This window comes from Polypterus senegalus, chromosome 18 (assembly GCF_016835505.1).
Source record: "Polypterus senegalus isolate Bchr_013 chromosome 18, ASM1683550v1, whole genome shotgun sequence".
Classification (NCBI taxonomy): Eukaryota; Metazoa; Chordata; class Cladistia; order Polypteriformes; family Polypteridae; genus Polypterus; species Polypterus senegalus.
Genome location: NC_053171.1, coordinates 48,795,654 through 48,820,292, shown reverse-complemented (window position 1 = coordinate 48,820,292; position 24,639 = coordinate 48,795,654). Strand labels below are relative to the sequence as shown.

The following is a 24,639-nucleotide window of genomic DNA, read 5'->3' as shown; positions in this document are numbered from 1 at the left end:
TCGCCATCAATAATTGTTTTGGTAAAGCCATACTCAGTGTAATCCCCCTTCCATTTTATAATTTTTCCATGACTAGCCATGATTAAATGAATGGTAAAAAAGTAAGAGCAAAGCGAGGGTGACTTGTTCAGGCAGGCAGGCGACAGCTCAATAGCTCGAATTTGGATATAAGTAGGTTCTATTTAGTCGCCAGAAATATCTTTGGTAGGAATGGAAGTTGAATTTAGTCCTTAAATTTCTATGGTGAAGAAAAATTATGAAATGATGACTAAATTTAACTTACATTCCTACTAAACATATTTCTGTCGACTAAATAAAAATTACTAATATTTAAAATTTAAATAGAACTTGAACAGATACGATAGTTCATAATACCCACGCATCACTAAGTGCACGTAAGAGCAGGAGTCATCCGTTTTAACAAGCAGCGTATTGCACTGATACGAAATAGCCTGCCCATTTAATTATTTAGGAATGGATAGATAGATTAACATTTTGTACAAATAATGTTTTTAATTTTTCTTCCTCGATGGATTCTGGCACCCCCAGCAACAGCTGCTCGCACCCCAAAGTAGATATATATACAGTATATCTATACTAATAAAAGAAAGTTAATTCTCCAACTTCCCGTGTAGGTAGAAGGCTGAAATTTGGCAGGCTTATTCCTTACAGCTTACTTACAAATGTTGGGCAGGTTTCATTTCGAAATTCTAAGTGTAATGGTCATAACTGGAACCTATTTTTTCGTCCATATACTATAATAGACTTCTGCTCGATGGCTGTGGAAGGCGGAGTTATGCCTCCCACGTAATTTAGTACCTGCCCATATAAGGCCGTCCGTCAGCAGCAATCCAATAGAAACACTGCCGATAAATATTCACGGGTGAAGGACTATGCTTATTCAGAGGAAGATGAGATGGTCAGGGTGGTGTTTGGAACAAACTCAGCGATACTGCGAGAGAAACTTTTAAGTGCCGGGTCTTAGCTAACATTAAATAAAACCATGGACATCGAACGTTATGGCACAACCAGAGCTGTGAACCTTCAATGCATGTACACCGAGCGGCTCACGTGAACTGTCGCAGTACACAGACAAAAAGCAACAGTTCCAAAGAGTGCTGAACAAAAACCGAATTACACAATTGAGAAGGCAGCAAAAAAATATGAAGCGTGTGACACATACAAGCATATTCATAACTGCAGCTACTGCGGAAACAAAGCACACGGTGGAAAAAGTCAATGTCCGCTAAAAGAAGACAGTGTAAAAAAAAACCTGTGCATGCAGTGTGTCACGTCTCAGATAAAGAGGAAGACGAACTGTTTATTGATGCAGTAAGAAACGAATCGATGAATGAAACCTGTTATCTTTACGATGATTGACAAACACGGAATATAACTTGAACACAACACATCCTACAAATGCGAACCTGATTGAAAGAAATAATGAAAATCAAATCCTTGATGACAGCAACACTCATAACACTCACAAAACAATTACTGTATATAGACAATCATGTTATGTTATTTTTAAAATGTTCCCTTTTGTTTTTCATAACTTCTTTAACACACTACTTCTCCGCTGCGAAGCGCTTGTATATATATATACAGTGGGATGCAAAAGTTTGGGCAACCTTGTTAATAGTCATTATTTTCCTGTATAAATCGTTGGTTGTTACGTTAAAAAATGTCAGTTAAAAATTTCATATAGGAGACACACACAGTGATATTTGAGAAGTAAAATTAAGTTTATTGGATTTACAGAAAGTGTGCAATAATTGTTCAAACAAAATCAGGCAGGTGCATAAATTTGGGCACCGTTGTCATTTTATTGATTCCAAAACTTTTAGAACTAATTGTTGGAACTCAAATTGGCTTGGTAAGCTCAGTGACCCCTGACCTACATACACAGGTGAATCCTATAATGAGAAAGAGTATTTAAGGGGGTCAGTTGTAAGTTTCCTTCCACCTTTCATTTTCTCTGAAGAGTAGCAACATGGGGGTCACAAAACAACTCTCAAATGACCTGAAGACAAAGATTGTTCACCATCATGGTTTAGGGGAAGGATACAGAAAGCTGTCCTAGAGATTTAAGCTGTCTGTTTCCACAGTTAGGAACATATTGAGGAAATGGAAGACCACAGGCTCAGTTCAAGTTAAGGCTTGAAGTGGCAGACCAAGAAAGATTTCAGATAGAAAGAAGCGACGAATGGTGAGAACAGTCAGTGTCAACCCACAGACCAGCACCAAAGACGTACAACATCATCTTGCAGCAGATGGAGTCACTGTGCATTGTTCAACCATTCGGCGCACTTTACACAAGGAGATGCTGTATGCGAGAGTGATGCAGAGGAAGCCTTTTCTTCGTCCACAGAGCCGCTTGAGGTATGCTCAAGCACATTTGGACAAGCCAACTTCATTTTGGAATAAGGTACTGTGGACTGATGAAACAAAAAATTTGTTATTTGGGCATAACAAGGGGTGTTATGCATGGAGGAAAAAGAACACAGCATTCCAAGAAAAACACCTGCTACCTAAAGTAAAATATGGTGGTGGTTCCATCATGCTGTGGGGCTGTGTGGCCAGTGCAGGGACTGGGAATCTTGTCAAAGTTGAGGGACGCATGGATTCCACTTAGTATCAGCAGATTCTGGAGACCAATGTCCAGGAATCAGTGACAAAGCTGAAACACTACTCAAAATCCACTAAGTCATTCATGCAGAGGAACAAGTACAACGTTCTGGAATGGCCATCTTAGTCCCCAGACCTGAATATAATTAAAAATCTGTGGTGTGAGTTAAAGGGAGCTGTCCATGCTCGGAAGCCATCAAACCTGAATGAACTAGAGATGTTTTGTAAAGAGGAATGGTCCAAAATACCTTCAACCACAATCCAGACTCTCATTGGAACCTATAGGAAGCTTTTAGAGGCTGTAATTTCTGCAAAAGGTGGATCTACTAAATATTGATTTCATTTCCTTTTTGTGGTGCCCAAATTTATGCACCTGCCTGATTTTGTTTGAACAATTATTGCACACTTTCTGTAAATCCAATAAACTTCTCAAATATCACTGTGTGTCTCCTATATGATATATTTAACTGACATTTTTTATCGTTACAGCCATAGATTTATACAGGAAAATAATGACTATTAACAAGGTTGCCCAAACTTTTGCATCCCACTGCTCATATATATATACTGCTTATATATATATATATATATAAACTGCTCAAAAAAAATTTAAGGAACACTTTGAAAACACATCAGATCTCAATGGGAAAAAGAAATCCTCCAGGATATCTATACTGATATAGACTGGGTAATGTGTTAGGAACGAAAGGATGCCACACACACACCCCGATCTACATACTCTCAAATAGACAAACCACACGCAGTGGCGCAATGGAATAGGCTTCGCCTCTAGTGCCGACGTCCGAGGTTCGATTCCTGAGAGGGGGTGCACTGAGTGTGTATGCCTGATGACCCCTAAATTAGGGTGAAACACGTGTTGCGTACTCTTTGCATTATTTCACAGTAAAACTATTTCAAGATATATATATATACATACATATATATACACATACACACACCTACATATATATCAGCACTTCCCGATTCATTTTACCCTCGCACCCCCTTGGTTTGAGAAATATGAAAAAATATGCAGTTAACGCAGAAAGACAGATCACCAATTGAAGCTTTATGAATAATGGATATTTTATTCGCCATCAATGATTGTTTTGGTAAAGCCATACTCAGTGTAATCATTAGATGAACGGTAAAAAAGTAAGAGCGAGGGGAGGGTGATTTATTGAGGCACGCAGGCGAAAGCACAATAGCACGCGGGCTCAATGTAGTGCGCGTCAACTCGATCTAAATTGGACGATCACATTCGAAAAAATATATCTTTTCAAGTTCTATTTAGTCGACACAAATATCTTTGGTTGAAATGTAAGGCGAATTTACTCTTTACATTTCTATGGTGAAGAAAAATTTATGCAATGATGCCTACATTTAACTTACATTCCTACCAAAGATATTTCTGTCGACTAAATAAAAATTCCTTCTATTTAAAATTTAAATAGAACTTGAACAGATACGATAGTTCATAATATCCACGCAGACCTGCACGTAAGAGCGGGAGTCATCCGTTTTAACAAGCAGCGTATTGCACTGATACAAAATAGCCTGCCCATTTAATTATTTAGGAATGGATAGATAAATTAAGATTTTGTAAAAATAATGTTTTTCATTTTTCTTTCTCGATGAATTCTGGCACCCCCAGCAACAGTTGCTCGAACCCCAAAGGGTATATATATATACTAGCAAAATACCCGCGCTTCGCAGCGGAGAAGTAGTGTGTTAAAGAATTAATGAAAAAGAAACGGAAACATTTTAATAATAACATAACATGACTGACAATGTAATTGTGTTGTCATTGTCATGAGTGTTGCTGGCATATATATATATATATATATATATATATATATATATATATATATACACACACACACACACACACACACACATATAAACATGTATATACACATATATATATATACATATTTATACATATATACATATATACATACACATATACAAATATATACATATATATACACATATATATCCAATTCAATTTTATTTATAAAGTACTTTAAAACAACCAATATACACACACATATACTGTATATATATAGCAAAATACCCGCGCTTCGCAGCAGAGAAGTAGTGTGTTAAAGAAGCAATGAAAAAGAAAAGGAAACATTTTGAAAATAACGTAACATGATTGTCAATGTAATTGTTTTGTCACTGTTGTGAGTGATGAGTGTTGTTGTCATATATATATATATATATATATATATATATATTTACACACACACACATAAACATATATATATACATATCTATACATATACACATATATACATACATATATATATCTACATATATACACATACATATACATATACACACATATATAAACATATATATACATATACATACATATCTACATATATACACACACAGCTATTTCGTATCAGTGCAATACGCTGCTTGTTAAAACGGATGACTCCCGCTCTTACGTGCAAGTCTGCGTGGATATTATGAACTATCGTATTTGTTCAAGTTCTATTTAAATTTTAAATAGAAGGAATTTTTATTTAGTCGACAGAAATATCTTTGGTAGGAATGGTAAAAACAGACAGGAATATTATTCCTGAATAAATCAACTCAAACCTTAAACAACTTATAATATTTTGCTCTCCATAAAAATATATCCTGTCTAAATTATACAAGTTAGAAATAAAGTAAACATTAAAAGAACAAACATTCAAATTTCTTTACTCTTATGTAATTTTATATAAAAATAATCTTAGATTTTAAATATCCCAAAAGATTTTGCTCTCCATAAAAATATATCCTGTCAAAATTATACAAATTCAAATATGAACATGCTGCATAACAAAACCTGGAAATATAAATAAAATGTGTTCCTTTCAGCAATAACAAATCAAATCATTCAGTTGTCTTTGCTCATATGTCATTTTAGAGCTGGACGCCTGGCATCTTTTTTTGGCAACAAATTCGTTTATGTTTGGTGTGAGGTTCTGTGTTGTGGAGATTCTCAGGATGGATTGCAGGTGCTCATCAGTGAGGCGAGTCCTGTGTGCTGTTTTGTTAGTCTTTATCACTGAGAAGAGCTTCTCACACAGATATGTGCTACCAAACATGCACAAGGTTCGAGCCGCATGTAGACGGACTTTTTTTGTTCTTCAAAGTCACCAAAGCGCCGTGCAAACTCAGTGCGCTCAGTTTATCAGCAAAGTGCGTATTTGGGAACACTGTAGTGACGACTTTGTTTAACATAACTTGGCATTTGTGTCTCCCATAAAAGCAGCTTCACTTGAAATCACTTTGTGATTGTGCACGGGTAAAAACGTCCGCTGAAGTGTCAGATTCTTATTTAATTATTCTGCTTTCTGTATCTTCTGCATTGCATTCAGGTTACCCTGATGTTTTGTCTCATAGTGCCGTCTTAGATTAAATTCTGTAATTACAGCCACATTAGCTCCACAAATGAGACACACGGGTTCAGTAAACATATACTCAGCCTCCCATCGGTTTTTAAAGGCTCTATTTTCAGAATCAACTTTTCTCTCAGCATCGTGTGAGCTAGCTTCGCAATAACTTGCAGCATCATAAGCTAGACTTGATTAACGTGGTAAGTGTTCGGCAAGGCAGCTGAAGCGCTGCATTATGGGATCTGTAGTTTATTGTGTTACCAGCGCTTCATATACCTGGGCCATTAATAACAATAATACAGTATATAAAATGATCTCGCGGGCCGATATAATTACGCCGGGCGGATGTGGCCCGCCCTTGAGTTTGACACATATGGACTAAATAGAACTTGAAAAGATATATTTTTGAAATGTGATCGCGCAATTCAGATAGAGTTGGCGCACTACAGCCTGCATCCTCCCCTCGCTCTTACTTTTTACCGTTCATCTAATGAATACACTGAGTATGGCTTTACCAAAACAATCATTGATGGCGAATAAAGTATCCATTATTCGAGTATGTAGATCGGGATATATATATACATATATATATACCTGCGTATCGCAGCGGAGAAGTAGTGTGTTAAAAAGCTAGAAAAGAAAAGGGAACATTTTAAAAATAACGTAACATGACTGTCAATATACAGTATTTGTTTTGTGAGTGTTACTGAGTGTTGCTGTCATCAAGGATTTGATTATCATTATTTCTTTCAATCAGGTTCGTATTTGTAGGATGTGTTGTGTTCAAGTTACATTCCGTGTTTGTCAATCGTTGTAAAGATGACAGGTTTCTTTCATCGATTCGTTTCTTACTGCATCAATAAACAGCTCGTCTTCTTCTTTATCTGAGACCTGACACACTGCATGCACGGGTTTTTTTACACTGTCTTCCTTTAGCGGGACATTGACTTTTTCCACCATGTGCTTTGTTTCCGCAGTAGCTGGATTTATGAATATGCTTATCAGGCGCTTCATATTTTTGCTGCCTTTTCAATTGTGTAATTCGGTTTTGTTCAGCTCTTTGGAACTGTTGCCTTTTATCTGTGCACTGCGTCAGTTCCGTGAGCGCTCGGTGTACATGCATCGAAGGTTCCCAGCTGTGCTGGTGCCATCTCGTGCTATGTCCATGGCTGTATTTAATGTTACCTTAGTCCTGGCACTTAAAACTTTCTCTAGCAGTTTCGCTGAGTTTGTGTCAAACACCACCCTGACCATCTCATCTTCCTCTCCATAAACACAGTCCTTCACCCGTGAATATTTAGTGGAGTTTGCTATTGGATTGCCGCTGACGGACGGCCTTATATGGGCAGGCACTAAATTACAAACGCCAGCGGCAGCCTGTCTATGAACTTAATTTAAAGTGTAGGTTTACATCGTGCTTTGTTTCAGTAGCAGAACTCATGAATATGGTTGTATATGTCACTTTCGCTTCGCTTCTTATTGTTTAGCTGCCTTCTCAATTATATAATGCATGTTTTCTTCAGCGCTTTTTGGAGGTCTTCCTGGTTTTCTATGTACTGCGTGATTACGTGGGAGGCGTGATGATGTCACACGAAACTCCGCCCCACGGCGTTCAAGATCATCTCCATTACAGTAAATGGAAAAACAGCTTCCAGTTATGACCATTACGCGTAGAATTTCGATATAAAACCTGCCCAACTTTTGTAAGGAAGCTGTAAGGAATGAACCTGCCAAATTTCAGCCTTCCACCCACACGGGAAGTTGGAGAATTAGTGATGAGTCAGTGAGTCAGTGAGTGAGTGAGTGAGTGAGGGCTTTGCCTTTTATTAGTATAGATACCTGTATATATATATACACATCTACTTATATACTGTATATACACATAAATATATACATATCTACATATATATATATATATATACATATACACTCACCTAAAGGATTATTAGGAACACCATACTAATACGGTGTTTGACCCCCTTTCGCCTTCAGAACTGCCTTAATTCTACGTGGCATTGATTCAACAAGGTGCTAAAGGCATTCTTTAGAAATGTTGGCCCATATTGATAGGATAGCATCTTGCAGTTGATGGAGATTTGTAGGATGCACATCCAGGGCACGAAGCTCCCGTTCCACCACATCCCAAATATGCTCTATTGGGTTGAGATCTGGTGACTGTGGGGGCCATTTTAGTACAGTGAACTCATTGTCATGTTCAAGAAACCAATTTGAAATTGTTCGAGCTTTGTGACATGGTGCATTATCCTGCTGGAAGTAGCCATCAGAGGATGGGTACATGGTGGTCATGAAGGGATGGACATGGTCAGAAACAATGCTCAGGTAGCCCGTGGCATTTAAACGATGCCCAATTGGCACTAAGGAGCCTAAAGTGTGCCAAGAAAACATCTCCCACACCATTACACCACCACCACCAGCCTGCACAGTGGTAACAAGGCATGATGGATCCATGTTCTCATTCTGTTTACGCCAAATTTTGACTCTACCATTTGAATGTCTCAACAGAAATCGAGACTCATCAGACCAGGCAACATTTTTCCAGTCTTCAACTGACAATTTTGGTGAGCTCGTGCAAATTGTAGCCTCTTTTTCCTATTTGTAGTGGAGATGAGTGGTACCCGGTGGGGTCTTCTGCTGTTGTAGCCCATCCGCCTCAAGGTTGTGCGTTTTGTGGCTTCACAAATGCTTTCCTGCATACCTTGGTTGTAACGAGTGGTTATTTCAGTCAAAGTTGCTCTTCTATCAGCTTGAATCAGTCGGCCCATTCTTCTCTGACCTCTAGCATCAACAAGGCATTTTCGCCCACAGGACTGCCGCATACTGGATGTTTTTCCCTTTTCACACCATTCTTTGTAAACCCTAGAAATGATTGTGTGTGAAAATCCCAGTAACTGAGCAGATTGTGAAATACTCAGACCGGCCCGTCTGGCACCAACAACCATACCACGCTCAAAATTGCTTAAATCACCTTTCTTTCCCATTCTGACATTCAGTTTGGAGTTCAGGAGATTGTCTTGACCAGGACCACACCCCTAAATGCATTGAAGCAACTGCCATGTGATTGGTTGATTAGATAATTGCATTAATGAGAAATTGAACAGGTGTTCCTAATAATCCTTTAGGTGAGTGTATATATTAGGGGTGGGACTCGATTAAAAAAATTAATCTAATTAATTAGAGGCTGTGTAATAATTAATCTTGATTAATCGTATGTAATCACACATGAAAATTTGCCCCAAATCACAAATGTTTTTTTTTAATTTAAAAGGGTTTTAGTGGGCGACAGAATCAAATAATAGACATGGACATGAATATTGTAAATTCAAGTTTTTTTAATTTCTAAACAAAAAAAAATAAACTGCATTTCAATTCAAAACAGAAACAAAAATATCATCCCTGGCTAAAATTGGGCAGAATTAAAAAATAAAGTGGTATTTTAAGTACTTTAAGTACATTTTCAGAATGGTATTGTCTTTAAATAATAATAACAAAAATTTCAACATAAAGTGCAGTTTTTCTTCTTAAAAAAATAAGGCAGAAACATAAAAGGTAATTTGACCAGCTTCACCTTTAAACTCTGAGTAACATTAGCCAAAATTATTTTGTACATTAGGCTAAAACAGTGTGATCATTAAACATTTTGTAAGTAGATGTAATTAGAATTACTAACGGTCACGGAAGTCCAATGATCCCCAGTAAGAGCCACAAAGTCCGCTTTCTGGAATTCATCTAATTTTGCTTGCTTTTCAGTGTGCACAAAACCATGCTTTTATCAAAGCTTCCATCGGGTAGTCTTTTGAAATGAAATTTGCCTCCGATCAGTCGAAGCAACACGCTTTCTTTCGACTCTTACATTTTTGTAGCTCTGATGTGTGTAGCAATGTAATGGATGTACCAGGAAATCATGCACTGACAAAAGTTCCCCTTTGCTTGGAATGTAAAGTGTGATTAAATGCGTTATTTTTTTTTAACGCGTTATGGAGTACATGCATCGAATCTTCTCAGCTGTGCTTGTGCTAAGAAAAGTAAACATTTTAAAAATAACGTAACATGATTGTCAAAGTAATAGTTTTGTGACCGTTATGAGTGTTGCTGTCATCAAGGATTTGATTATCATTATTTCTTGCAATCAGGTTCGTATTTGGAGGATGTGCTGTGTTCAAGTTATATTCCGTGTTTGTCAACCGTTGTAAAGATAACAGGTTTCATTCATCGAAGTGTTCACCACCCAAATCGGTACTCGTCAATGTAAGATGTTCAACAGGCATTCCCAGGATTAAGTTGTGGAAATTGCCTGCGACATTTAGCGGTAGCATATGTATGAACTTAATTTTATGTTTTCCAGTCCTGCAAAGTCATTTGACGTGAGCCGCTTGGAGTACATGCATTGAAGCTTCTCAGCTGTGCTCGTGCGATCTCGCAATGTCAATGGGTTTATTTAATGTTAGCTAAGACCCAGCACTTAAAAGTTTCTTGCTACAGCAATTTTAACTCCATTACAAAGTGATCCAAAGTCTCGTTTAAACCTCGTGTCTTTTCATTAAACTTGTATCTCGCGAATACCACATTGGTCGTAGGCATGACAAACGGCAGCGGGAGTGTGTCTATAAACTTAATTTAAACTTACGGTTCACACTGTGCTTTGTTTCCGCAGTAGCTGTTCACAGTCATTTCACGTGATTACGTAGGAGGCGTGATGATGTCAGACGCAACTCCGCCCCCCACGGCCATGAGCTGAAGTCCATTACAGTATATGTAGAAAAATAGGTTCCAGTTATGACCATTACACGTAGAATTTCAAAATGAAACCTGCCCAACTTTTGTACATAAGCTGTAAGGAATGAGCCTGCCAAATTTCAGCCTTCTGCCTACATGGGAAGTTGGAGAATTAGTGATGAGTCAGTCAGTCAGTCAGTCAGTCAGTGAGGGCTTTGCCTTTTATTAGTATATATATATATATGTGTGTATATGTATATATGTAGATATGTATGTACATGTATATATATATATGTTTATATATGTGTGTGTATGTGTATATATATGTATTTGTGTGTACAGTATATATATATGTGTGTGTATGTTTGTATGTGTATGTACAGTGGTGTGAAAAACTATTTGCCTCCTTCCTGATTTCTTATTCTTTTGCATGTTTGTCACACAAAATGTTTCTGATCATCAAACACATTTAACCATTAGTCAAATATAACAAAAGTAAACACAAAATGCAGCTTTTAAATGATGGTTTTTATTATTTAGGGAGAAAAAAAATCCAAACCTCCATGGCCCTGTGTGAAAAAGTAATTGCCCCTTGTTAAAAATAACCTAACTGTGGTGTATCACACCTGAGTTCAATTTCCGTAGCCTCCCCAGGCCTGATTACTGCCACACCTGTTTCAATCAAGAAATCACTTAAATAGGAGCTGCCTGACACAGAGAAGTAGACCAAAAGCACCTCAAAAGCTAGACATCATGCCAAGATCCAAAGAAATTCAGGAACAAATTAGAACAGAAGTAATTGAGATCTATCAGTCTGGTAAAGGTTATAAAGCTATTTCTAAAGCTTTGGGACTCCAGCGAACCACAGTGAGAGCCATTATCCACAAATGGCAAAAACATGGAACAGTGGTGAACCTTCCCAGGAGTGGCCCAAGAGCGTAGAGACGACTCATCCGAGAGGTTACAAAAGACCCCAGGACAACGTCTAAAGAACTGCAGGCCTCACTTGCCTCAATTAAGGTCAGTGTTCACGACTCCACCATAAGAAAGAGACTGGGCAAAAACGACCTGCATGGCAGATTTCCAAGACGCAAACCACTGTTAAGCAAAAGAACATTAGGGCTCGTCTCAATTTTGCTAAGAAACATCTCAATGATTGCCAAGACTTTTGGGAAAATACCTTGTGGACTGATGAGACAAAAGTTGAACGTTTTAGAAGACAAATGTCCCGTTACATCAGGCGTAAAAGGAACACAGCATTTCAGAAAAAGAACATCATACCAACAGTAAAATATGGTGGTGGTAGTGTGATGGTCTGGGGTTGTTTTGCTGCTTCAGGACCTGGAAGGCTTGCTGTGATAGATGGAACCATGAATTCTACTGTCTACTAAAAAATCCTGAAGGAGAATGCCGCCATCTGTTCGTCAACTCAAGCTGAAGCGATCTTGGGTGCTGCAACAGGACAATGACCCAAAACACACCAGCAAATCCACCTCTGAATGGCTGAAGAAAAACAAAATGAAGACTTTGGAGTGGCCTAGTCAAAGTCCTGACCTGAATCCAATTGAGATGCTATGGCATGACCTTAAAAAGGTGGTTAATGCTAGAAAACCCTCAAATAAAGCTGAATTACAACAATTCTGCAAAGATGAGTGGGCCAAAATTCCTCCAGAGCGCTGTAAAAGACTCATTGCAAGTTGTCGCAAACGCTTGATTGCAGTTATTGATGCTAAGGGTGGCCCAACCAGTTATTAGGTTCAGGGGGCAATTACTTTTTCACACAGAGCCATGTAGGTTTGGATTTTTTTTTCTCTCTAAATAATAAAAACCATCATTTAAAAACTGCATTTTGTGTTTACTTGTGTTATATTTGACTAATGGTTAAATGTGTTTGATGGTCAGAAACATTTTGTGTGACAAACATGCAAAAGAATAAGAAATCAGGAAGGGGGCAAATAGTTTTTCACACCACTGTATATGTATGTGTGTATATGTAGATATGTATATGTATATATGTATATATATATGTGGATGTATGTGTATATAAGTATATATATATGATTATATAAGTATGTATATATGTGTGTGTGTATATGCTGTATATATATATGTGTATATGTGTAAATGTATATATGTACAGTAGATATGTATGGATATGTATATATATATATGTTTATATGTGTGTGTGTATATATATATGACAGCAACACTCATCACTCACAACAGTGACAAAACAATTACATTGACAATCATGTTACGTTATTTTCAAAATGTTTCCTTTTCTTTTTCATTACTTAACACACAACTTCTCCGCTGCGAAGCGCAGGTATTTTGCTAGTATATATATATATATATATATATATATATATATATATATATATATATATATATAGATATAGATATAAATTTAGATATACATATATAGATAGTTAGAGATAGATAGATAGATAGATAGATAGATAGATAGATAGATAGATAGATAGATAGATAGATATAGACATTGTGGCATCCGGCTGGGGGTGGAGCCCAGCCGGGATGCCCAGGAGGACCGGAGGAGGGCTTGTACCTCCTCCACACCGCGATGGGGCGACTGCCCTGGTTGTATTGGGGGCCACAGGTAGAGGGCTTGGAAGCCCAACCCTGTAGGGGCCCGTGGCCACCGCCAGGCGGCGCCCCGGTGCCTGAACAACCCTGGAGCCCAGCACTTCCACCACACAAGGAAGTGCTGGGGGGAAGAAGACAGGGGACACCTGGAGGGCATCCGGGTGCGCAGCCAGCACTTCCGCCACACTGGGGCGTGTCTGCGGAGTAATGCCAGGAAGCAGCTGGAGCCCATCCAGGTTCCTATATAAGGGGCCGCCTCCCTTCATTCAGTAGCGGAAGTCGGGTGGAAGAGAGACGGAGCTGGAGAGAGGACTGGAGGCGGCCAGGAGAAAGGCACAAAGGACTGTGAGGCCTGGACATTGGGGAAACAGTGCAAGAGGCACTAGGGAGTGCACAAACTGTACATATTGTAAATAAACACGTGTGTTGGGTTAACTAACGATGTCCGTCTGTCTGTGTCCGGGTTCAAGTTCACAATATATAGATTATATAGATATCAGGCGTGCTAATTGATAATGTTCTGGACATAGTAAATTCGTCACTAGATACTGGGGTCTTCCCAGACTGTCTTAAGACTGCTGTAGTTAAACCCCTACTTAAGAAACATAATCTCGACCCCTCAGCTCTTGAAAATTTTAGACCCATCTCTAACCTGCCTTTCTTAAGTAAAGTTCTGGAGAAGGCAGTCATTATGCAGTTAAATGACCACCTCAATAAACATGCTATTCTTGATAAATTTCAGTCGGGTTTTAGAACAAATCACAGCACAGAAACTGCACTCGTTAAAGTAGTAAATGACCTGTGGGTAAATGCAGACAGAGGCCATTTATCTGTTCTCATCCTCTTAGATCTGAGTGCTGCATTTGACACCATTGATCACAACATTCTTAGAAATCGCCTTAGTCAATGGGTGGGCCTCTCTGGCAGTGTCTTAAATTGGTTTGAATCCTACCTGACAGGGAGAAAATTTTTGTTAGTTGTGGGAATTACAACTCGAAGACACATGATATCAATATGGTGTTCCACAAGGCTCTATCCTGGGTCGCTGTTATTCTCAATCTACATGCTTCCGTTAGGTCAGATTATCTCAGGGCACAACGTGAGCTACCACAGCTATGCTGATGACACACAGCTGTACTTATCAATAGCTCCTGATGACCCTGATTCTATTGATTCACTAACTGAATGTCTGACTAGTATCTCAGAATGGATGAATAGTAACTTTCTCAAGTTAAATAAAGAGAAAACTGAAATCTTAGTGATCAGCAATAATGGATACAATGAGGCTATTAGAAATAAACTGGATACATTAGGATTAAAAGTCAAGACGGAGGTAAAAAGCTTAGGGGTGATTGTTGACTGTAATCTGAATTTTAAATCACATATTAATCAGATCATTAGGACAGCATTTTTCACTTAAGAAACATAAGTAAAGTTAGACCTCTTATATCACTGAAAGATGCTGAGAAATTAGTTCACGCGTTTGTTTTCAGTCGACTAGATTACTGTAACGCACTCCTCTCAGGACTACCCAAAAAAGACATAAATCGTTTGCAACTAGTGCAGAATGCAGCTGCTAGAATCCTAACTAGGAAAAGAAAATCCGAACACATTTCTCCAGTTTTAATGTCACTACACTGGTTACCTGTGTCATTCAGGATTGACTTTAAAATTCTGCTTATGGTTTATAAAGCCTTAAATAATCTCGCCCCATCTTATATATCGGAATGTCTGACACCTTATATTCCAAATCGTAACCTCAGATCCTCAAATGAGTGTCTCCTTAGAATTCCAAGAACAAAACTTAAAAGAAGTGGTGAGGCGGCCTTCTGCTGCTATGCACCTAAAATCTGGAATAGCCTGCCAATAGGAATTCGCCAGGCTGATACAGTAGAGCACTTTAAAACACTGCTGAAAACACATTACTTTAACATGGCCTTTTATAACTTCATTTTAATCTTAATTTAACTTAATCCTGATACTCTATATGTTCAATTCCTCAAAATAACTATTCATGGTGGCTCTAAAATCGGTACTGACCCTACTCTCTTTTCTGTTTCTTTTTCCGGTTTCTTTGTGGTGGTGGCCTGCGCCACCTCCACCTACTCAAAGCTTCATGATGCTCCAACAATGATGGACGGATTAAAAGGCAGAAGTCTACGTGACCATCATCATCATCAAGCCCTTCCGTGAGAACCCTAAATCCAAAGAGGACTGTTTCATTTATGTTAGGTAGAATGCCCAGAGGGACTGGGCGGTCTCATGGTCTGGAATCCCTACAGATTTTATTTTTCTCCAGCCGTCTGGAGTTTTTGTTTTTCTGTCCCCTGGCCATTGAACCTTACTCTTATTCGATGTTAATTAATGTTGATTTATTTTGTTTTCTTATTGTGTCTTTCATTTTTCTATTCTTTAATATGTAAAGCACTTTGAGCTACTGTTTGTATGAAAATGTGCTATATAAATAAATGTTGTTGTTGTTGAGAGACTTTTATATTATGACTTTGAAGTAAATCAGTCTCTAGAAATGCCTTCAAAATATATATATATATATAGATATAGATAATATAGATATATACTCAGCAAAAAAAGAAACATCCTCTGACTTTCAACTGTTTTTACTTTCAGTAAACTTAATGTGTAAATATTTGTATGAACACTAAAGAGTCAACACCATAAGACATAAACTAAAAATGTTTCACAATGTGTCCCTGAATGAAGGAGGCTCAAAATCAAAGTACCAGTCAGTATCTGGTGTGGCCACCAGCTGCTTGAAGTACTGCAGTGCATCTCCTCCTCATGGACTGGACCAGATTTGTCAGTTCTTGCTGTGAGATGCTACCCCACTCTTCCACCAAGGCACCTGCAAGTTCCTGGACATTTCTGGGAATGGCCTAGCCCTCACCCTGCGATCCAACAGGTCCCAGACGTGCTCAATGGGATTGAGATCCGGGCTCTTCCACTGCGAGGATGATCAGCTGTCCTTCCTGTCTCCCTGTAGCACTGTCTTAGGGGTCTCACAGTGCGGACATGGCAATTTATTGCCCTAGCCACATCAGCAGTCCTCATGCCTCCCTGCAGCATGCCTAATGCACGTTCACGCAGATGAGCAGGGACCCTGGGCATCTTTCTTTGGGTGTTTTTCACAGTCGGTAGACAAGTCTCTTTAGTGTCCTGCGTTTTAGAACTGTGACCTTAAATGCCTACTTTCTGTAAGCTGTTAAGGTCTTAACGACCATTCCACAGGTGCATGTTAATTAATTGATTATGGTTAACTGAACATGCATGGAAAACATTGTTTAAACTCTTTACAATGAAGATCTGTAAAGTTATTTGGATTTTTAAAACATTATTGTTGAAATACACAGTCCTGAAAAAGGGACGTTTCTTTTTTTGCTGAGTATATATAGATATATACAGATATATATATATATATATATATATATATATATATATATATATATATATATATATATATATATATAGATAGATAGATAGATACAGATATATAAATATGTATATGTGTGTGTCTATATATGTAGACATGTATGTGTATATATATATATATATATATATATATATATATATATATATATATATATATATATATATATAGTGCATAAACATTAGTAGGAACAGTCTATATTAAATGGCAAGGACCTTGACCTCATTCTGTTTCTTGTCTTAATCTTTTTTTGTCAAAAATATTTTTGCAAGAAGCCTAAAGTAAAATAATAATAAAAATAAAATAGAAACGTATGACAATACAGTAAGTATAATTAATATTGCCTTAGTGTAAACCTTTGTAACAATCTGTAATACACAATATCTGAAGAAGATATTTAGGAAAAATTTTCTATGTTTTTACCTCATGAAATTTTTCTATAAAATTTCATTATAGACAACATTTCTTGTAAATATTCTGCCTGAGTTTGGCAAGAGTTTGCCTTGTTCAGGACCATCTACAACCTTGACAACAACATCTGGATAACTTCTAACTCTTGATAATGCAACATATAACTGACCATGGCTGAATACTGGTTTTGGCAAGTAAATGTCAACTTTTTGTAAGATTCGCTCTTCTGAGTCTCTCTCTTTTAGCATTTTTCTGACGCTCATTTTCTTTTTCTTCAATCGATCTATTTGTTCGTATTTTTTTTTTGTCTTTCAGCCTTTCTTTTGTTGATGTTTACTTGTTGAGCTGACCGTTCTTCCAGGAGATGTTACTTATATAGGATTTGATTGTCTGTGTCTTTTGTCCTACCTGACGTGTCCTTTTTTGCTTGGGTGGCATGTTGTTAGTAGATATGTCAGTAATATTTTCTCTTACAGTAATACTGGCTTTTATGTGACTGTAATATGCGTCAGTGTATTGTGTGCCTTGAAATTTCTCTCGCAGTAATACTGGTTTGTATTTCCGTAAAATGCCTGTAATTTTCTCTGACAGTAATACTGGCTTTGATGTCCGTAATATGACTTTAATTTTCTGTCACAACAGTGGGCAATCAGCAGAGTGTCCCCAGCAAATGATGTAATGTGTGGAGTGCAGTTGATAATCGTGACTGTGTCGTCTCCCCAGCAAGTACTGTGCAGTTCCCCAGCAAGTACAGTATTTTAATCTGTGCTGGCGTGTAGCTGATTATTGTATGTGTGGCGTCTCCCCAGCAATTTTTGGATTTTATGTGTGCAGCCGCGACTACCTAATCAGCACTCTCCCAGCAATTATGTCTTTTATTTGCTTATCATGCGCTGCCGCGGCAAGGCCATTCACTGTGTGCCCAGCTTTCAGTGTGTGTGCTTTATTTGCTTATTATGCGCTGCCGCGGATAGGCCATTCACTGTGTGCCCAGCTTCGAGTGTGTGTGCGACCAAGGTGCCGTGCGCATGGGCGGTGCACAGTGCGATGGACGCACGCAGGGCTTTTATTAAAGAGGATATATATATATATATATATATATATATATATATATATATATATATATATATATATATATATATACTGTATATACAGTGTGTATATATATATATATATATATATATATGCCAGCAACACTCATCACAATGACAAAACAATTACATTGTCAATCATGTTACGTTATTATTAAAATGTTTCCTTTTCTTTTTCATTACTTCTTTAACACACTACTTCTCCGCTGCGAAGCGCGGTTATTTTGCTAGTACAGTATATACTAATAAAAGGCAAAGCCCTCCCTGACTCACTCACTCACTGACTCACTCACTTACTCATCACTAATTATCCAACTTCCCGTGTAGGTAGAAGGCTGAAATTTGGCAGGCTCATTCCTTACAGCTTACTTACAAAAGTTAAGTAGGTTTCATTTCAAAATTCTACGCGTAATGGTCATAACGGTCAACAACATCCGCCATGTTGAACTTTCTTATTTATGGCCCCATCTTCACGAAATTTGGTAGGTGGCTTTCCTGCGCTAACCAAAACCGACGTACGTACTTATTTCAGTGGTATGATGCCACTGTCGGCCGCCATATTGAACTTTTCAACAGTCTTTGTTACTTATGGGCCCATCTTCAAAAAATTTGGTACACGGGTTCCCAACGCTAACTGAATCTTACTTAGGTACATATATACGTCCATAGCCTGCAGCTCGGTCACCATGTGAGGCGGTTTTGGGTCAGATTTGACTTTAATATTCTGCTTATGGTTTATAAAGCCTTGAATAATCTCACTCCATCTTGTATATCGGAATGTCTGACACCCTATATCCCAAATCGTAACCTTAAATCCTCAAATGAGTATCTCCTTACAATTCCAAAAGCTAAACTTAAAAGAAGTGGTGAGGCGGCCTTCTGCTGTTATGCACCTAAAATCTGGAATACCCTGCCAATAGGAATTCGCCATGCTGATACAGTGGTGCACTTTAAAACACTGCCTGCGCCACCACCACCTACTCAAAGCATCATGATGCTCCAACATTGATCTGCACGACCATCATCATCAAGTCCTTCCATGAGAACCCTAAATCCAAAGAGGACTGTTTAATTTATGTGAGGTAGAATGCCCAGAGGGGACTGGGCTGTCTCATGGTCTGTAATCCGTGCAGATTTTATTTTTTTCTCCAGCCGTCTGGAGTTTTTTTTTTGTTTTTTCTGTCCACCCTGGCCATCGGACCTTACTTATTGTATGTTAATTAATGTTGACTTATTTTATTTTCTTACTGTGTCTTTTATTTTTCCATTCTTTATTTTGTAACGCACTTTGAGCTACATGTTTTTATATGAAAATGTGCTATATAAATAAATGTTGTTTTTGTTGTAATATAAATAGCTATCAGGATTTTAGAGTGTTAATTTAGAAAAAAAAAGAAAACATTAAACATACTAATAAAACATTTTATATTCACTGCAATATTTCTTGAAGACATACATTATTTCTTTTGACAAACCATTTTTTCAGCCTCAGTTGCTATATGAGCAAAGCTAAATTGGGAACAGGAATCAAGTAATACAAAAATAGCATATTCTTTTATGCCAAATGTAATCAGTGTATTAATAATTGCACTATAGAAAAAAGGCAGTTTATCCAGTTTTAAGCAAGGGAATAACTTTTAGCTTTTTTCCTTCTCAAATGCATGCTAATGCATCCCTTCACCAACAATTTGTGCTACTGTATATCTAATTTTAACTTTCCAGTGTATGAAAAAATACATAAAGACATTCAGCAATCTTTGGAGAGCATATTTCAGTAAAAATAATGATAACATTGTCAATATAACCAAAATATTCCTACTGCATTAGGACAGACTTTTACTACATAACAGAGATCACAGTATTCACAAGTACACATTGCTGATTTGTGTATGACTGTGCAATATAACAAACTGCCAAATGTCTAACCATTTTTAAAACCAATGATTGTATAAAAACTGTCAATTTTATTCTAGTTAACAATCATTTAAAAATGTATGTTTTTCTACATTATTTAGAACAGGAAGAGCTTTCAAGTAATCATCATTTATTGAGCCTTTTCGAGAAAGCCCTCTTAAAAAAGCAACCCATTCCATAACTACTGTATATAATTCCCATTAATTGCAAATTTCTGTTATACATTTCTTACACTCTTCTTACAGCAATACTACAGTTTTGCCCTTCTTTGATAAGACTGATACCAGACAGGATGGGACAGAAACCCTCATGCTGTGACCATAATTACCATAATTATCACAAGGAAATTTCAGCAAGCATGCTTGCTTGTACATCAAATATGCAAACTTATATTACTTTAGTAAAATCATTGTATTAATAAACCTGAAGCATTAAGCTATTCAGTATCTTACTCTTCCTTCTTCTGTCACCTTTAAAACAAAAATCAGACAGAAGTAGTGAACAGTACTATACTGCTATCTGCTGAAAACTGAAAGAAAAATATTTAGGAGGTTCTAAATTGTTTTTTATTTCTGATGCCATTTTTTTGGATCCTCCCTGTTATTTAAATATGAGCAGTTTGGTGTTTCAATGTGTATATATAAATTTAAATTAAAATGTGTCCATATAAATACCTAAACTACTGAAATCCAGCAAGGACTACCAGCTCAAAATCAAGCAATGGAAAAATGAAAGAAGACACTTCCTGACACAGCACTACTGAGCTGCTTATTCCCAAGGCAGTTCAAAAGTAGATAATTCCTGCTTGTGAATTCATGTTCTTCATGTTAGTAAAGGTAAGATGTCATTGCCAAGTACAATGTCTGTTGTCCAGGAACAGTAAGAAATAAACTCCCTCATTAGTAAATACTTCTTTTTTGGGACTGAACTCTGAGGTAGGCTGCATTTATCAGTGTTAGCTTTCTGGCGGTACTGAAGATCTTTGCACCTGAGTGGTTTTCCAAACACAGCAGCTTGACAATATACAGCAAGATTATATCGTTGGCATAGAAACAGTCCAGATACATGCACACTAACCAGCGCCTTTCATTGACAAATGTAACAGACATGTGTAAAGATAAAGCCAATCAAAAACACACAGCGCTGTACTGATACAAAAGGCCATTTCCACTGCTAAAACCTGGATTACTGCATTCTGACATGCTGTGTGTCATGCTTTGTCACCCCAGTTTTTACAAGACAACAGAAAAACAATAAATGAATGGTCTGATTGAGAATAGTTTGTAAGACAGAACACCACACTGCACACTGTGTGTGGTTTTGTTGTTTTTTTTTAACCTTCTTTATCGCCAATCCACACATAGAAGTGTACATCTGTACATCTATGTAGGGACTCTTGCGGCTGAGTTTTGAACCAACTGGAGCTCTGATAAAAGATTAGAAGTGACACCTACCAGTAAGCCATTACAGTAGTTGATGTGGATTGTCATAAAAAGCACAGACCGGTTTCTTAGCATTGAAAAAGAAGAGAAATGAGCGACCATGTGATATGTTATGAAGGTGGAAGTAAGAAAGTTTTCTAATGTGATGAATGTGGGCAGAGTAGAAAGGGATGAATCAAAAATGGCACCAAGATTCCTATCAGATGAAGAAAGACTGATGAGATTATTAGAAAGGTTGATTGACAAGAAGTTTGTGTTCTTAAGCTGACTTCAGTTTTATTACAGTTTAATTTTTAAGAGCTATATTCCATCCAAGTTTTAATTTCACTGAGGTAAGTTGTGAGCAGAGGCAATTCTGATCAAATCAGTCAACAACCCCTACACTAACAGAGACATCAACTGGGGCTTACAATAATTAACTATAGTATGTTCACATAGGTGTGTTCCTACAGAAAAGAACACAGAAAAAATCAATTTGTTAAATTTAAATCTCAGTTTTGATGCCATACAACCTCCTTTTCAACTTTTTCTTATCTTAACTGGTCTATTGTGGGGCCTGTCTTTTTTATTTTTAAAGACAGGCCTCTTTCTTGACAACATGCAGCAATCATGATTATCTGTTCAACATAATATGCCCTAAGATGTTTAAGTGTCATTAATGGAAGAAGGATTCTTAGTGTTTTGTGTTCCTGCAGTACATTCATTATGTGCAACAGATGTCCAGTTTCTTCAGCATTACTCAATGACAGTCAAGGTGAAAGGAAATGGCCTTAATGTACCTGGGCCCTGTTAAATGAACCTTTAGTCCCTTTTGGTTTCTGGGAAACTCGGATCAACCCAGTGAAATGATAGCAATACAGAGTATATACTTTATTTACAACATTAAATGATACTTTGTCATATTCTGAGGATTATGTACATTGCTAATCCTATTACTGCTACACAAAATAATCTATTCATATATGCCTTTGGGGAGAGGGTTGTTGGGAGTGTGTGAATGAGGTAGTGTTTTGTGGGTTTAAGCCATTTTATTTTTCTTGCCTTTACATATACAGCTTATTATTTCTAATGAACATTCTGTTTCCATCTAAACCAGCTACCATTTTAAACTTTGAAAATGAAATATTTTCTTCCTATCTCCTTCTTTGGAGTAATCAGCTTGTTACAATTTTAACTCTTCATGATGACCCAATTAAATAAAAACTACCTCAACTCAAAATTTTAGGGTCCTTCGGCAACATCTTTATTGACACGTTTTAAAAGTATGATTATAGTCTCACTTTCCACATTTTGGCTCCTTCTGCCATTTATATTTTTTCAGATATGTAAAGTGAGCCCAAAATAAGTTACACTGTTTCTTGCATACTGTAGGTTCACTGGTTAAATAAAAACACATTTCAGATATGAATTTCTAATTAGAACCACCACTCAAAAGAAGAAACCACCTACCTAAAACCTACTTGTTTTTAAGAGCCAAATTAAAAATATTCATTGTTAAATAAAATATTACAGTATCTTGGCTCTTTTTAGAAAAATGAATCCAGGATATTCTCTGCTATCCTGTGATGTGAAAATTGTGTTTTTCGCTATATAAGGAAAATGATTCAAAACCAAAAAACAGAAAGGAAACAATAGATTAACAGCCAAAAACATTCAGCACCCTGCAGTTAGCAGGATCTCTTGTTCTAAATATTATTATTATTATTATGATGATGATACTTTATTGCAAACATTTTTAGATTAAATATCATGTTATTTTTTATTTTAAAAAGTTCACAATAACATTTAATTTGTGTGCTCTAATTATATCAGCATGATAAACAAAAACACTGTCCACTCAATGTTTTTAATGTATTGAAAAAGTTTTTTTTTGTAAAATACTTAGATATTTGTTATGATTCAGTGCTTATAATTCAAAAATGCTGACTGACCAGGTTCCTAAGGCTGCAGCTAGTGGGAGAAGCTCCTTTAGGCAGTGAATAGGCGGATTAAACATAAGACGGGAAGTAACAACTTTAAAGAAGGGAACATCAAAGCTACCATCCTGGAAACCAACACAGTAATTACAATACACTTTAGTGTCATATTATTCTTAAAGATTTTTAATTTTTAAAATGTTTCTATTTTTTCTTCACTGTATTTGTAGTTTATTTTAATAAATACTAAGGCTGATAGATTTAAAAATGTGATGACATTTTTTGCTGATTTGTTATTTGGTTGGCCAACAGTGTAAAGTATTTAAGTAATCACTTTCACTTAGGGACTATGATTATTTTTTGTAAGTAATTAGTAGGAATGATGACTTTTCAGAATTTCACACACAGTAATAAGTATTAATATGACATGAGTGTTCTTTTTTTTAGTTTCTCCCTTCAGATCATCTTAAATATTCAAAGAGTGCATTCATTTAATTGAGTTGCACCCATTGCATTATTCAGATCACCTTTCTCAGAGTTACTTTGTCACTGAAAGCATTCCTTTGTTAGATGGTCAGCCTTCCTGCTGCTTCAATTTCTTTCTCTTACAATTATCCTTGTTTCCCATCTCTCTAGAGTTACCTAGTCTTTATGTCCCATTATGAAGGGTGTGACTGTTTAACAGCTCAATTAGAATATTATCAAACTGTTATAACCATTTAATCTGCTTGGTGATAATGAAAACACATCAACTATTAAATACTACATATTTGTAGAACAATAAAAAGTCACTTTGGAAAAAATATTGTGTATAATAATGTTTTGTAGTACAAGGAATACAAGATTTACATAATACAGTTTTATGACTGTGGCATGTGCTAAATTAAGAATGGCAGGATGAACAAAGTTCAGAAATTTTGTTGCTCAGGTGACATGTTTTTCAATAAGCACTAATCCTTTATTTACACTATTGGATTATAAGCAGAATATTATCCATTCATCTATCCATTATCCAACCTGCTATATCCTAATTACAGGGTCACGGGGGTGTGCTGGAGC

General features: G+C 36.9%; 1 protein-coding gene across 11 annotated transcripts in view; it reads right to left on the bottom strand.

Annotated features, from left to right (window-relative positions):
* eml5 (EMAP like 5) overlaps positions 1-24,639 on the bottom strand; it is a 311,453-nt gene that overhangs the window by 130,033 nt on the left and 156,781 nt on the right. The gene's annotated exons all lie outside the window — the stretch shown is intronic.